Source organism: Aphelocoma coerulescens (genome assembly GCF_041296385.1).
Source record: "Aphelocoma coerulescens isolate FSJ_1873_10779 chromosome Z unlocalized genomic scaffold, UR_Acoe_1.0 ChrZ, whole genome shotgun sequence".
NCBI classification, from domain to species: Eukaryota; Metazoa; Chordata; class Aves; order Passeriformes; family Corvidae; genus Aphelocoma; species Aphelocoma coerulescens.
In genome coordinates, this window is record NW_027184085.1 from 38,794,639 (window position 1) to 38,809,241 (window position 14,603).

Below are 14,603 nucleotides of genomic sequence, written 5' to 3' on the forward strand. Positions count from 1 at the left end.
TGTTTGAGTACAGATGACGTCAACTAGACACAGTTCACAGCAGTTTTAAAACTGTAAGATTACAAATCCATGTAACTACTTTGAAACAAACATTTCCCCAGCACACAGAATCCCAATTGTGTAATTATTTTGAAAATAAGACAAACACTGATGAGAAATCCTTCATTGTAAAGGTTGCCTCTTGTAGGTTCAAATGACAGCCATTAAGACAATAGGAGGGAAACCCCTTCACAAAGGACTTTTCTTCCTCCTCTGAAGAATGTCCATGTGGAAAAGACAGCTTTAGATCCCACTTTTGCTGAAGAAGACTCTTCTTTGCGAAGTCTCACAACTGCAGAAGTTTTGTGCTGGTTGGGTGGACAGAGGGTAAGATCCAGCAAGTCACACTGAGATCATTTGCAAGGCAATGTCGTGCCATCAGTGCAGATGCTCTCTACCGTGTGGTGCCATGATGATTAGGGCTGGAGCAGTTCGAAGGGGATGAATGAGGCAGATCATCCTGGCTGCTGCAAGAGATGGGTCAGGGGGAAAAGGGGAACTGCACACAGGAAATCAGGAAGATTTCTAAATGTACAATCATTCTGCTGCCTTCTTTGCTTCAGAAAGTGCTTCATTTTGCCTATGTGAATTTCCTATGTGGGAAAGGGTTCACACATAACAAAGCACTTCACATCTCTGGACACAGGTGAAATACGAAAAATGGCATCAATTGATGTTTAAACTTAGGTTATTATGAGTGAAAATTTGCTAAAAAATAATTTCTTCACATCGTAGATGTAAAAGGGGCTTCATTTGATATTATGCATCATATTATTATGACTGATTAATAAGTAGAATTGAACTATGAGATTGATATCAATTAACGTGAAGGGATTTTCCCGTGCCTGCTGCCCTCTTGTGGGAGTGGGAACACTGTCAGCATTTCAGTATGAGATCAGCTCATGTGAGAGTACCTTCACAGTTTTCTGGAGCGGGACAAAGCACTTAATGTGCAGGCAGTAGATCCTGGAAAGGAAGTCTATATGCCTCTGAAATACAAATATTGAAGCACAAGTTTTAAATCTCTGTATTTTTTACTTATCCACAAGATTGCACTAGGCAAAGAGAACAAAGATATTTAATATAAGTATTGCATTTGCTACCACTTCTCACCTTGTAAAATGTACAAACTAAAACTATTTTAAATAACCACACCAAGTCTATGTAAAAAAGCCCCCAAAAAACAAAAAACCAAAAACCCACACCAAACCAAAAAACCAGAAAGAAACCCCAAAACCACTGTTAAAACCAGACAGAGATTTCAGTGCTGTGAGATGAGATTTCAAAACTAAGCTAGGAAGGTAATTAAAGTGGAGTTATAGTTATGTAGTTCTAACAGTTCCCTTTGCAGAAATACATAATTTCTGTCAATACTGAGTAACATGATGTCATGACTACATGATACAATTTGTCAATGTAACAAACAATGGAAAAAAAAATCTGTTTTTTACATTTAAGCTGTAAACCTGCAAAATTCAAGGGTGACAGAGGAAGAACACTTGGTATAAATGGTCAAACTCCATTCTCAGAGCCTAATCCTAGGTTAGATTTCTGGGAGAGGTTTTCCATTAATGTCCTTGCAGATTTATTTGCTGGGTCAAATACCTATTTATATTGTGGTATTTCCAAGTATAATATGTACAGGTTTTCCAGATTCTCTTCTTCAGGAGGCTTTACATGGACAGTGTCACAGAGATTCAGCTGTGATGGTCCAACCCATCATTTTTTAGTGATGATAATTTTAACTGTACATGATTCAATTCAGAATTTCTAGATAATTTGTATTAATCAGCACAACTAAAATGGTTTTCCTACATAAAGGTCCAGAAGAGAGAGTGGTTGGCTTTTCCAGGTTTATCGACAGTGTGAGGAAGGTCTGATCTGAACTCTTCTGGTAGTGATACATATCCTATAGAGCATGATGCAGAAATGCAACATATTATCCACAAAATACTCCTTTTTTGTAAGTGCTGAAAAATATGGCCAACAAATGAATGTGACAGCTTAAATGGTCATTCCCTGTTCATCTTTATTTTAAGTATTCTGTTCCATGCCTGAAGTACAGTCAATAAACCCATTTAAAATTACTGATAACTACTACATCTTAAAAATCCATTTTATCCATAGTTTGCATAGTTTTCAACAGCTTCTGAATTCTGAATAAGCATTAGCTAATACTTATAATCATGTTGTGATGTAGGGAGGCAGGTAAAGAAAATCAAAGAAAAAAACTTTATCCTGTGCCACAGAGAAAAACTGTACCTGCATGAAAAGCTGACTGGTTACTTTGGGAATTCAGTCAGTTTGAGAAAGAATGAAGGAAAATGGGATAATGAAGTATTTAACTCAAATATACAGGAATTACGTTTGCATGTATTTTCTTTTGCTCTACTAATTTGATATTTCTTTGATGATACAACTCTGAACAGTATAGAAGGAAGTGGAGAAGGGACATAGCAAGCACATACTGGGCCAGCTCTGGAGAACTGAAAAGAAAGTTTAACACATACAGCTAGGACATTACTGCAAGGTGGTATGACTTTAAAAACAGGAATGAGAGGTAGGTAGAAAGAATACTTTAGATTGCTAAGGAGTCCATTTGATTGTGATAGGATTAATAAACAGCAGCTCAAAATCCTCTTACATTAACTAGTTATTAGGATAACTATAAAATCCAGTTCTAAAGTCAGATTTTATCTTAAAAATTCCCATCATTGCTGCAAATAGACTTTCCTTACTGATGGCAGTAGTAGCAGAAACATTTCCTTTGACAACGAGAGTATCACACCCGCATGGCCGTTTAGTGCTTTCTGTGAACAGCCTTTAGCATGTGAGGGATCTAGTCCACAACTGAATCTTGTAGGTGACAGTGCAATACAGAAAAGGCAGTCATCACTCTTGCTTGAGATGCACGTCGAGCAATTTTTTCTTAACATTATAGGCTTTTGTTCTGATCAAATGATCTATTGTAAAATCAAATTCACCCATTCATGAGTAGATGTACAGGTTGAAATGAAGAGCCTAATTTTTAAGACCACTTGTGATTCAATTTCATGACTTCCACACAGGTGAAAGGGTTGCATAGGCTAAACTCCAGCCCTTTCCTTGCATGGTCCCAGTGCCCATTCATCACACAACACAAGGCTGATACCCAAAACACAGTATGTGTCACGACAGGAAGAAATCAATCTAGATGGCAATGTCAGAATCAGGCTTCTGATCACTGGGAAAAATATTTCCATTTTTTCAACCTCCAGTATCCAGGCATACTGGTTCCCATTTGATTTTAGAATCGAGGTATGAGAGCTGAGGGACGTATTTAGCTCAGGGTTCACCTGCAGTTGCAGCTAGAGGTGCTGCTTAGAAGAAGGTGTGAGCCTGGCCTGCACACTTTCCCTTCCTTATGTGGACAAGGAGTGCTAGAAGGTGCACCCCTGTTTGTTGCCGTAGTGGTCCAGCTGTTTTTCTGATCAAAAACCTAATAGGAAGCCATAACTTAAACACCAGTGCATTGCAAGATAATCACTCTGCCACCCTAGGAGCCTGTTATATTATAAGGCAGGGGTTTCTCTTTCTGTGAATCTGAGGGAAGCAGCACGAACACAGAGAGAAGTCAACAAGGATACCAAGGATATGGCTAGAGAAGCACTTTTTTAGCGTGACTCAGAGGAAATCACAGAATCACAGAACCGGTTAGGTTGGAAGGGACCACAGTGGGTCATGTGATCCAACCTTCCTGCTCAAGCAGGGTTATCCCAGCGCACATCGCACGGGATTGTGTCCATATGTACTGAATATCCCTATTGAGGGAGATTCCACAGCCTCTCAGGGCAATCATAAAATGGTGTCAGAAAAAAAAAAAAAATGAAATCAGGTGTCATAGACACTTCATTTGTGAAAAAAACCACTTGGTTTATTGCCGGCTTGCCCTAGGCAAAGAGAATGTGCAGTACCAAGGCTCTGCCATCAGATGGCAATGCTTACTTATGACAAACCACTGCAGAACCAGAGCCTGGCAGCCCTCCGGAGGCAGAAGAGACCGATCTGGGAAGCTCCATGTGTCCGTCCCTTGGAAAGTGGTAGTGAAGCTCAGCACTGATGGTGGCCAAGTAAAGGTCGGCTCTCTCCATCTATACCAGTAGACAAGAAACTGACACTATTTCAAATCTACTGCTAATACAAAATGATTATTTAAATCCTAGTGGAAATGGTGCATTCATTAGAGGTCTCTGCTTGTGCTCAATGAATACTTCACACACACTGATCTCTGCATCAGTCTTCCCTGTCTGCTTGCTTTCAGACAGCTTCCAGTGGTTCAGCAGTACATGACTAGACCTTCTGCATTTGACATCCTTAAGTTCTGCTGTTGGCTAGTGATGGCTGTGATTATTATTTTTAGTACTGCAGTTGTTTAGGATGAAGGGCATGATTTCATAGAAGTAATTATTGGCATTGTACAGAAAGAAAAGCAAAAAACAGTCCTTATCCTACACAGTTCACAGTCTGAGAATAAGAGAAAACAGAAGAAAAGAGGCGTATAAAGATGCCCCTGGTTTTACAGATTAGCTCCTGCAATGCTTGTGTGTATACAGATGAGCTGCTGCAATGCTTCCACTGCCATTCAAAACTTTACTGTCAGTTACTCACCTTTAGCTCATTGCACGGTGCAGTCTAATGTTGATCTGTGAATGGTGTTTTTCTAATGGGTGTTGAATATATCACCTTAAGGAGAGAAAAAAAATTTAAAAATTAGTTTTGGGGGAAAAAAAGAAAAATAACCTGCAAGAATTACACATACTGAGTTGAAAAAAAAATTTTCCCTGCACAAATTGTGTGAGACTGCCAAGTAACACATCCCTAACTCTTCCAGCTTACATAAAGAACAATCAGCAAACTGTCCTTGTACATTCAGTGTTTCCTTCTGTTCCCAAACCCAGATTGCAGGTTTGGCCATTTACAGGCTGAATACCAAAACCAATTAAGTAGGCCTCATGTGTGTTTTGTGACATGAACCCTTATGAGACAGGAGTCAAAACATCCTGTCCTCAGCCTCCACCATGTCTTAATTGCAAAGGATGAGCAAGCACTGTGAAACTCTAGGCACAGCTGGCAGTTGATTAAGTTTATTTTTATAGTGGAAAGAAGATAACTGCTTTTATCATGACTAAAAGGATTTCTCTTTCATGCCACAGATACAGGCCTTAGTAAGGCATTATACATGTATTTTATTCTTTACAGATACAATAGCGATGTAGTGCTCAAGGTGAACTAGATGGTCCAGAGCAGAGGTGTCTAAATATTTTTTTGTTATGCACCCATATAAGTCAAAAATTCTTGAGTATGCAATCCAGTATATGCATGCTTATTTATTAATTATATACAGGTAATATTATATTAGTGTTAGACACAGTAATAAAATATACACAAAAGAGAAATGAAAAATGTATGACATAAAGATAAACAATATTGTAAAATTTTACTTTATTTTATTATTTAATGAGAGAAATATGCTTTCTTCCTGCACCACAGTGTCTTGTCTTGTGTATCCCATGGGGTGCAGCAATGCCAGTTGGGAGATGACTGCTCTACAGACAAAAACTCTGAGGTCTAATATCCAGTGTCTCGTATCCAGCCAAAGGGATACTTCTGTTCTGATTTACACAGGATATGATATGTCTCTCCATATCCATTTAACCTTTATGTATGTGGATGGCTGCAAGCAAAAGGTATTCATAGGTGAAAAGGACTTAAAGAGCTGGGTCAAGACTGACACCTACAGATTAATAAGATCCTGGGATCTCACAGAGCAGACAGAACAGGTTTTGAGGGAGAAAAAGGTGTATGTAGCTGCTTCTTTATGAAGTACTTGAGCATTAAACCAGTTTCATGCAAGTGTTTTTTAATGGTATTTTGGGGAATACTTCAATTTGAAATTTAATGGAGAAGTGCTTTTAGAAACAAAAGAATGAGATTAAATCATATAACGAATTATATATTGAGAAGGGAAAAAGTGAAAATGGGGAACAGGCAAACAGGAAAACAAGAATGTAAGAAAAACATTATTGCACTACTTAAGAACAGGAACCAGTGCAGCTTATGAAAGGAAATGTTCATAACAGCTGTGAAAATCTCATGCAAGAAATATACAGATAGTTTCTCCAATGATAACACTGTCTTTTAAAATACATTTTTGCAATCCTGCAGAGGAACTTTGTTTTCCCTGATTTTTATGTAGCAACATTATGTAGTACAATCTTCAGCTCCTAAACTTGAAAACATTCATATTTAACCACAATTTATCAAGGTGTACTATATTATTTCCTTAGTAATACCAGGATAATATTAAATTATTACAAAGGCAATAATATTGCATAGTTAGAATTTAAAAATATGCCTTCTGAAAAACCACTGAGACATTCTTACTGTTTGGCTTTTTCAAACCCAGAAATGATTGGTTAAGTTAAGAAGTCCCTGCCACTCCTCCCATTTTTAGTCATGTAGAAGTAGGCTTCCATAGGGAATTCTAACTGACGTACCAAAACCCTTAAGTAGATGTTTTAATCAGGAGTTTCAGCATTCAAGGCAAAAGACCTTGAGTTCCCAGTCGTACTTCCACTCAGGCATACCTCCTGTTAAAGCACTGACCCCTGAGAGCCCCCCATCTAGAGCTGGCTTTGAGATACCTGCTCCCACCTCTCACAGCACCGCATGGGAACTTCTTTGGTCTGGTCACACAAACCTAGCTGAACAGTCAGAACTGCTGTGAGACAGAACACTACCCTTTGCTCGTTTAAAAACAGTCTAGGTTTTAGTGGGTGGGAAGAGTTGCTTGAAACTTCTGTGTCCGGCACAGAGCCAATCACTGAAGGCTTTGACAATGGGCAGGTTACTGGCCCAATTAGACAAGTAGGTAATGCCTCTGTGATGACATATTTAAGAAAGGAAAAACCATGGGAAGCTCTCTTTCCTTGCTCCCCTCCGAGGCGTGGCGAGGAGTGCCCGGGATTCTCCCCGGAGAGGGCCACTGGGCCCTTCCCGCCGCGGCGGCTGGGGCCGTGCTGCCGGGAGGGCATCCCGGTGCCATGAGCAGCCGTGCAGCCGAGACTGTGCGGCTGGGACCAGCACTGGGAGCACCCATGTGGCCGGGGTGGTGCAGCCGCTGCCACCTCAGCATGGCTCGCAATTAACTTTACTTGCTTAGCTGCTTTGAACCACCTGTGCTGCGGACAGAAGGGCAGGGGCAGCAGCAACTTTTTCCTTTTCAGCGCCCTGCATGAAGAGAGGCGCTGAGTGGAGCCGGTGGCCGGCGTGGCCCGCGTGGTGCCAACGGAGACCACGGCCAGCGGCAAGGGGCATGGCGAGCAATTGCCCGATACAGAACCCAGACAGGATCAACCTCTCAGCACTGTAGAACTCTATAAAAACTTTTCAATTTCTAGAACTTGAGACCAAATGAAGCTTGCAGACACCAATTCTCTCCCAAGTCAGAGACAAGGAGAAAGGTAAGACACGTGAGGAGAACCAACATAGTTGGTTTCACCGAGGTCAGTGAAAAAAGGAGAGGGAGGAGGTGCTCCAAGCGCTGGAGCTGCGATTTTCCTGCGAGCCGTGGTGAGGACTATAATACAACAAACTGTTTCCCTATAATTCATGAGGTGCATGGGGGGGGTGCAGAGATCCATGCACAGCCCGTGAAGAAGAGTACTCACACTGGAGCATGTGGATGCTGAAAAGCTGTAATCTAGTGAGGAACCTGGACAGAGAGAGATGACCCTTGCTTTTAGAGACAGAGGAAGAGAGCCTTCACTTCCAAACTAGAACAGCTCATCCCTAAAAGACTAAACCCCATGAACTAAAATGGCCCACGCTAGGCAGCTGTGGGAAGACTGCTTGGCCTGTGGGAGGGATTCACGTTGCAGCACGTTCAGGCAAGACTGCTGCTTGTGAAAGTTAAAACCACACTAGAAAAGTTCGCAGAGAACTATCTCCCGTGGGAAGGATCCCCCAGCACAGCAGAAGAAACTCTTTTCCTTAAGCATACTGAAGAAAGATTTTTTAGAAGTGAAATACTGTCCAAAACCCCATGTTTTGTTTCCTTGTGCAGTCAGTGGAAAGAGGGAGGGATAGGGAAAAAAGGTGTTCTGAAGGTTTGCTTTGGTTGTCATTACCCTTTTTACTTTTAATTCTGTTAATAATAAATCTTCTTTATACTGTTTAAGTTTTGAACCTGTTTTGCCTTAAAGTTTTTTTCAGTAATCCTTATCTCAACTCATGAAAATGAAGTTTTCAATTCCCCCTCCTCTGCTCAACTACAGCAGAGGAAAATAAGTAAATGTTTTTTTTGTAAGTGCCCGGCTCTTAACCAGTGTCAAACCATGACATACTCCCATGCCAGATTTTAACAGTTAGAAAGCTTTTCAACTACAAACCTAGGGCTACTTAAGCTTTTGAGGAATAACTCAAATCTGTCCGAAGCTTTTAGGGTCACAGTTCTGCAAATAACTTGAAGGCTGCAGTGAGCACCAAATCTTAAACCAAATCTTAGCTCAGCCAATAGCCTCTGCATATCCTACATCATACCATAGTTGTTTGGTTTATAACCCAATTTTGACATTTATACAGTGTCATTTGATCTTTTCACACAGAATCATAAATTGGATGAACCACACTTAAAAATGAAAACAAAGTTAAGCAACAGATAGATTTCTTGACCTCCTGCATTCTTCTTAAAGACAAAAGCTGCAAACGAGCCATAGGCTGCTGTGGCAATGAAGAAACCCACTGATTGCTTTTTTGGCAACTTTCAGATCTACGAATGCTTAATGATACATTTAAAGTAAAATAAACCCTGTTCTCACATTTAGCCCATTTTTGTTTCTTTCACTAATTTAGCTTTTTCTTGTCTGCAATCTAAAACAAGTCGTTTTGGACCTGGCAAAGGCCTGTGCTGTTCCACTTTTCTTTTTTTCACCAATAATCTCATCATTTCCAACTCATAACACATATTTAATTCACTTAATATATTAATATTAGTGCCAGGGAATGCAAGTTCCATACACAAAGGCCTGTCTGAATAAGTCCAAAATTTCTGAGTGGGCATGAGCTGTGGTTATTTTGCTTAATTTAAATGAATTTTGCTGCAGGTATACCCTGTTGGTAGAGATTATATCCTCTACTCAAAGTTAAATTATCTTGTCAGCAAATTTGTGTGTCCTGATTTTACATTAATTACACAAATATTTAGCAAGTGTGTTCTTGCTTCCCACTGAACTCCTTTTGCTTGAATGCTTTTTATAAAAGCATTGCTATCTAAAATGGCTTGGGGAATGTATGGCATTACTTTTAAATGAAAAGAAAGATTGGGGATTCTAAAGGAAGAAGTTAAGGTCCAATGTGCCACCTTTGTTGCTGGTCTCGTGGAAAGCCTTACAAAGCTGACTGGTACTTTTTAGTTAGGACTGTGGCAGGATGATACAGGGTTTCTGTACAACGCCATGCGCACTTTTTTAGCCCATGTTCCATGAGCTACTTATCTTCAGACCCTGGTCACAGCTGCCCTGTCCTTCTTAAAACCAAGCTAGGAATGGTTCTTAGAGGCTGACAGAATCTGAATAATAACGTACTGATATGCTGGGAGAGCATATCAACAAGAGGGAAAAGGTAAAGTGTTTTGTTGCTTGATGGTCTGAATATAAAAGAGCTCTGAAGAGATACGAAGCAAAAAAGAAAGAGATACAAATGAAAAATAACTTTTCTCTAAAATAAGGAGAGTGTTTGAATGAATAACATAAGTCAGTGAAATGTTTGGAATCTCACTCTGACAGAATACCAGGCCACCTCTATACTAGGATGTATTTAAAATCTGATTTTGAACATTGTTTTGGAAATGCAATTCTCTGTTTTCTAGATCTGAGTTTTGACTGCCGGAGGACATGCACTGCAACTGTTGGGATAACTCTTACTTACTTCTGAATGAGCTTTGGTGTCCTGCCGGCTGAATAGCTTTTGTGTGATATATTGTTTCCTCCTTCTCTGCCGAGAAAATCTGGTAGGTTGTGGTCTTTGTCTTTGCCTATAACTTTGTACAGTCACTAAAGAGCATGCTGTGAAACTTGTCTGAGGTGACAGCTCTCACTGCCATTCAGTTTCTACTTTGGATTCTGTTTCAGATGTTTGTTTGTTTGTGGTTTGTGGGGCTTTTTCTTATACTGCCAGCCCTCTTATGTCAGTCTTTTGCCCAAGTTCTTAAAAGGTTTGCATCGCTGTTAATAAGGAAGACTCCACAGCTCAGACTCTATTAACATCTCTGTAAACTGGGGAAAAAGAGAGGATTCTCAGTCTTCCTCTTAGGTTTCAATCTAAAAAGCTGGGAAAGGTCATTTTACCTACAGAAGTAACCTAGTGTACTCTTATAGAAAAAAGAAAGTAAAATCTTGGCCAAATGAGTGGTTACTACTATGTTTTCCTGGGTTTGGAACTTATAAATCTATTTTCAATCTGTTAATTTCAGTTTACACAACAAAATTAAACCAGAAGATTGCTGAAAACCTTGGTTGCTTTGAAAAAACAGACTATTGCTATAGCCAAGATAAGTGTGCTTTACTGAACAAGCAGAGTAAGAGCTATCTGGTGGCTATAATCAACACATGAACTGAGGTAAATACAGGCATATTTCAAGTTCTACTACCCTATAGGAACTTAATGATATATATGAGCATGAAATAAAAAATTAAAATTATTTATCTAAAGCGGCATTGTGATGCCTCATAAATCAGGGACTCATGGTTACTGTGAATAGTAATGGTGTATGAACCAGGATATTTGAATTAATTAGTGGGTAGGTATACATAAATGTTACTCTGTTTCTCTGTATTCATGGAAAGTCAAACCAGCAAATTATCAGTGGAAAGCTCCACTCTCTAAAGTAACCAAAAAGCTAAAGGCCACTCTATGATGGACTGCCAGAAGTATCCCATGAGCCATCACTGTCACATTTAAACTTTCAGTAGAATTAAAAATGAAGAAGAATGGAAGCAACACTTAGGTGAAACATGCTGATCTGCTATGTTATTACAATTTTTCTTTATCTTACACAGTTATAACAGTCAAAAGGTCAGGCTGCGAAATGCCAAGAACATCCCTGTGGCTGATTTGTTTATCCTGGGAATGCTTAAGAAGGACTGCACGGGCAGTCATAAAATTTCAAAGAGCTACGGTAAGTCTCACTGCAAATAACACCTTCATTAATACAGTAAAGTAGTCCAGTCAAACAGAAACAGGTCACTCATCTCCAGTGTTGAGCCCATTTAGGCCCTAAGAGTACACCTTATTTTAATCTCTCTCTTCCCATGCCTTTTGCCTTCCTAGTGTATCTCTGAAAACACAGCCACTTAATGTGCCAGTTCAGAGGCCTCTTGCTAAAACTCAGCTGCAACCTACTCTTCAGCTGACCAAAACTGATACTTACGTGCTGAGCAGTAAGTAGTAGATCATACATGGCATGAAACAGGAAAATGAAAACTAGGAGAAGTAATGTTGTCATATTCTCCCTGAATTACAACCAACAGAGATCTCAGATGCGAACTAACAACTACCTTTACAAAAAGAGCAGAGTATTGAGAGATGCTTTTCCACTGAAAGGGTACTTTTAAATACTAACTCTTTTGGTTAAACTTTCAAGAATAACTGATTGTGAATGAAGATGCACAAAATTGCGGTCAATTTTTAGTCTTGCTTAAGAAAAATACAAATGCTAACAAGAAGGTTTCTTCTTGGACTTCTTTCAAATTCCCAGGTTATTTGAGAATTTCAGTTCCCTCCCCCACATTAGTGATATAGATTCACACTGGTATATGACATAACTGAGACAAGGTGACTCCCTCTACCTTAGCATTCACAGTCTGTGCCACTTGTCCAGCAGCCAGATCCACAGGAACTGATTTTTTTACACTGAGAAGTGTAATTCAAATTCAGCCAGCATGGTTGACTGAAAAAGATGACCATTAGATTATGTATCAAGTGTATCAGATTGTGGGCACTGGATGAAAAGGGAAAGCCAAGGTAAAGTAGTTCCCCCAGCCAGAATTTAATACTGGAAAGGACTCTGCCTGACTGATCAAGTTCAATTTCCTCACAGCCACACACCACAGATAACAGTTATCAAATGGACAACCATCTACAAATACCTGCTCTGACACCTGCAATCAATGCTCTTTTCTAGCTTCCAACAGAAAGATGTTGACAATTGGCATAGATGTTGTGCTATCTGCAGGCAACAGCAGAGAGGTCTGGATAGGCAAAAAATGCTCTCCTGGTGTCACAGTGCAGACCATCCCCTGTGCTATGGAGAGACAAGGCAGCCCACCTGACTCCCAGGGAGACATGAATGGCAACGAAAAGAGGGTATGAGAGAATGAGAAAAAAACCCAACACGTGACTGAACATGGAAAATCCAAGAGCATAAAGATAATAGAGATGCCAGTTTCACTAATTCCCTCCTATACTGAAGAATGTATCTCATGAAGTACACTAAGCAGTGGAAAAACAGAGGGGCAAGAAGTGTCATGAGGTGCCAAAGTTGTGTATGAATCCAACCATTAACTACCACGTTTGCAATTATTTGCTCCTGACAACAGTGTACACTCAGCAGGTTGCAGGATAAGGGATCTTACCACTCTGTTCCTCTGCTGCTTGAAAACATCAGCTCCATTCTTTACCTTTGTTCAAGTTCCTATCCGGTTAAAACCAACAGAAAGTTATGAGAGGAACACATCAGGAAAAGGTGTTTATACCTTTTCCAGTGACTTCTTTCTTCTTTGCATAGGGGAGAAAAGACCAGGCCTACAAAAGTCCAAAGTGTTGCCTAGTTCTAGCACAGACACATCTTTTTTGTGCTAGAGAAACATGGAGTGCTCACCAGAGAGATATGAACTCAAACACAGAAGGAAATCTGTTGAACATTATGGCTGACTTCGTAAAACTCAGTTTTGAATTTTGTCTTCAGGCAGAAAGTTGAAATGTTCTTTTGTAAAGTCATTTGTTCAATTGGCCTCCATTAATAGAAGAATTGTGCCACAGACCTATGTGGTGCTTATTTTATTAAAAAATCCAGTGTACAGGAAACTTAAAGAAAAGGAAGAAATGAGATTATGAGTGTCTTTGATTATAGAAAGAGAACAGATGAAAAAATACACATATATTGTGGAAATAAAGAATGAGCAAACACAGCAGTTTTGAGTTATTATTACAAGAACTTATTTTGTGGATATTTCTGTTATGGCATATGTGGGTGATCCCATGATGAACTAATGGTAAAATGGTAAGTTCTCAGTACGTGACAGTTGTAATTTGCTAATATAAGCTCAACAGAAAAAATTCACCACAGATGTAAGCAGATATTCTGAGCTATAAATCTGAGATTTCTAGAGATGTGCTTTACTATATTAGGCTTGATTTGGACATAACCAAGTGATTATAATTCTTTCTGGAATAAACATATAGAAAATTTGCATAAGCTAAATCTGATATTTTGCGGATTTGCTCTCTTATTTTCTTACAATACTTGCAGTATAATAACACTGCTGTAGTGCAAAATAAGTTTTATTTTAATGTATTTGTTTATATCTTCACTCTTACAGAAATTAAAACTCAGTTCAATCCTAGCATTATATTAACATAGCATTTGTGAGCCTTCTGCCCCCTTGGAAGGTAAACTGGAAAGGAAGTATTTTCCCATAGTTTGAGTCTCTGTATGACACTGCAGTATAAATACTCAATAATAAATTAGAAGTTCCACAGCTCCCATGACAGCTCTTGCCTATTTCCAGCAGGTAGCACAGGATCTGTAGCTATTAATATCTACCAAGGACACAGTACTGCCTGTATCTTCATGCAGACTATTATTCAAGTTAGCACTCAATTAAAGCATTACAGATGAAAGTAATTTGTTCTCTCAATATTAGTCTTTTAGCGTACATTAGTTAGCTCATGATTAATTAATATGATCTTGAATATACAGTTCTAATAGTTTAAGATAATGTTGTAAAACAGCTTGAGTTATTTTAGGATTTTCTAGGTCTAAAATTGTACTTGATTATATTTACTGTAAATGTACATACTTATATACAGATTTAAAGGTGCCATTAATTGTGTGTAATATAAACATGGTTTCTATTGGTAGGGGATGAAATTTTAAATAGAGAAGGATGAGGAATTAATTTAGTAGACATTATGATATTATAATGACAGACAGAGGCAGTCTTAGTGAATTTTTGATTAGTGCGTGAAAATTAAACTATGAGTGACTTATGCCATGGCCCTCAATAAATTAAATTATCATCATTGCTTTGCTTCATTGTTTGCTTTATTTATCTCCAGTGAAATATTACCTTCTGTAGATTTTTTCCCTAGATCCTGAGGAAACTTAGTTTAATAAAACTATTTTATTATTCTGCCAACTTTAAGTCAAAATGATGGTATCTACTTTTACATCAAGGTAGATTTGCCTAAATTTTTATTGAATTTTGCTTGCATTTCTGAACCGCAAATTTATCAAGGATTTATCC

At 39.0% G+C, this 14,603-nt stretch overlaps 2 long non-coding RNA genes across 4 annotated transcripts; one reads left to right on the forward strand and one right to left on the reverse strand.

Moving 5' to 3' along the window:
- Nucleotides 1-147: 147 nt before the first annotated feature.
- Nucleotides 148-14,349, forward strand: LOC138103261 (uncharacterized). 3 transcript variants are annotated; one of them, XR_011147686.1, is made up of 5 exons: nt 148-366; nt 9,947-10,087; nt 10,550-10,695; nt 11,136-11,254; nt 12,176-14,349. It is a non-coding gene; the product is annotated as an uncharacterized lncRNA (long non-coding RNA). The 3 variants fall into 3 exon arrangements; XR_011147684.1 differs by lacking the exon at nt 148-366 and adding an exon at nt 7,033-7,541; XR_011147685.1 differs by lacking the exon at nt 148-366 and adding an exon at nt 7,033-7,541 and having other exon boundaries at nt 12,260-14,349.
- On the reverse strand, nt 3,957-6,802 carry LOC138103262 (uncharacterized). Its single transcript, XR_011147687.1, has 3 exons — nt 6,723-6,802; nt 4,687-4,761; nt 3,957-4,169 (listed from the first exon to the last, which is right to left on the reverse strand). It is a non-coding gene; the product is annotated as an uncharacterized lncRNA (long non-coding RNA).
- Nucleotides 14,350-14,603: the final 254 nt, after the last annotated feature.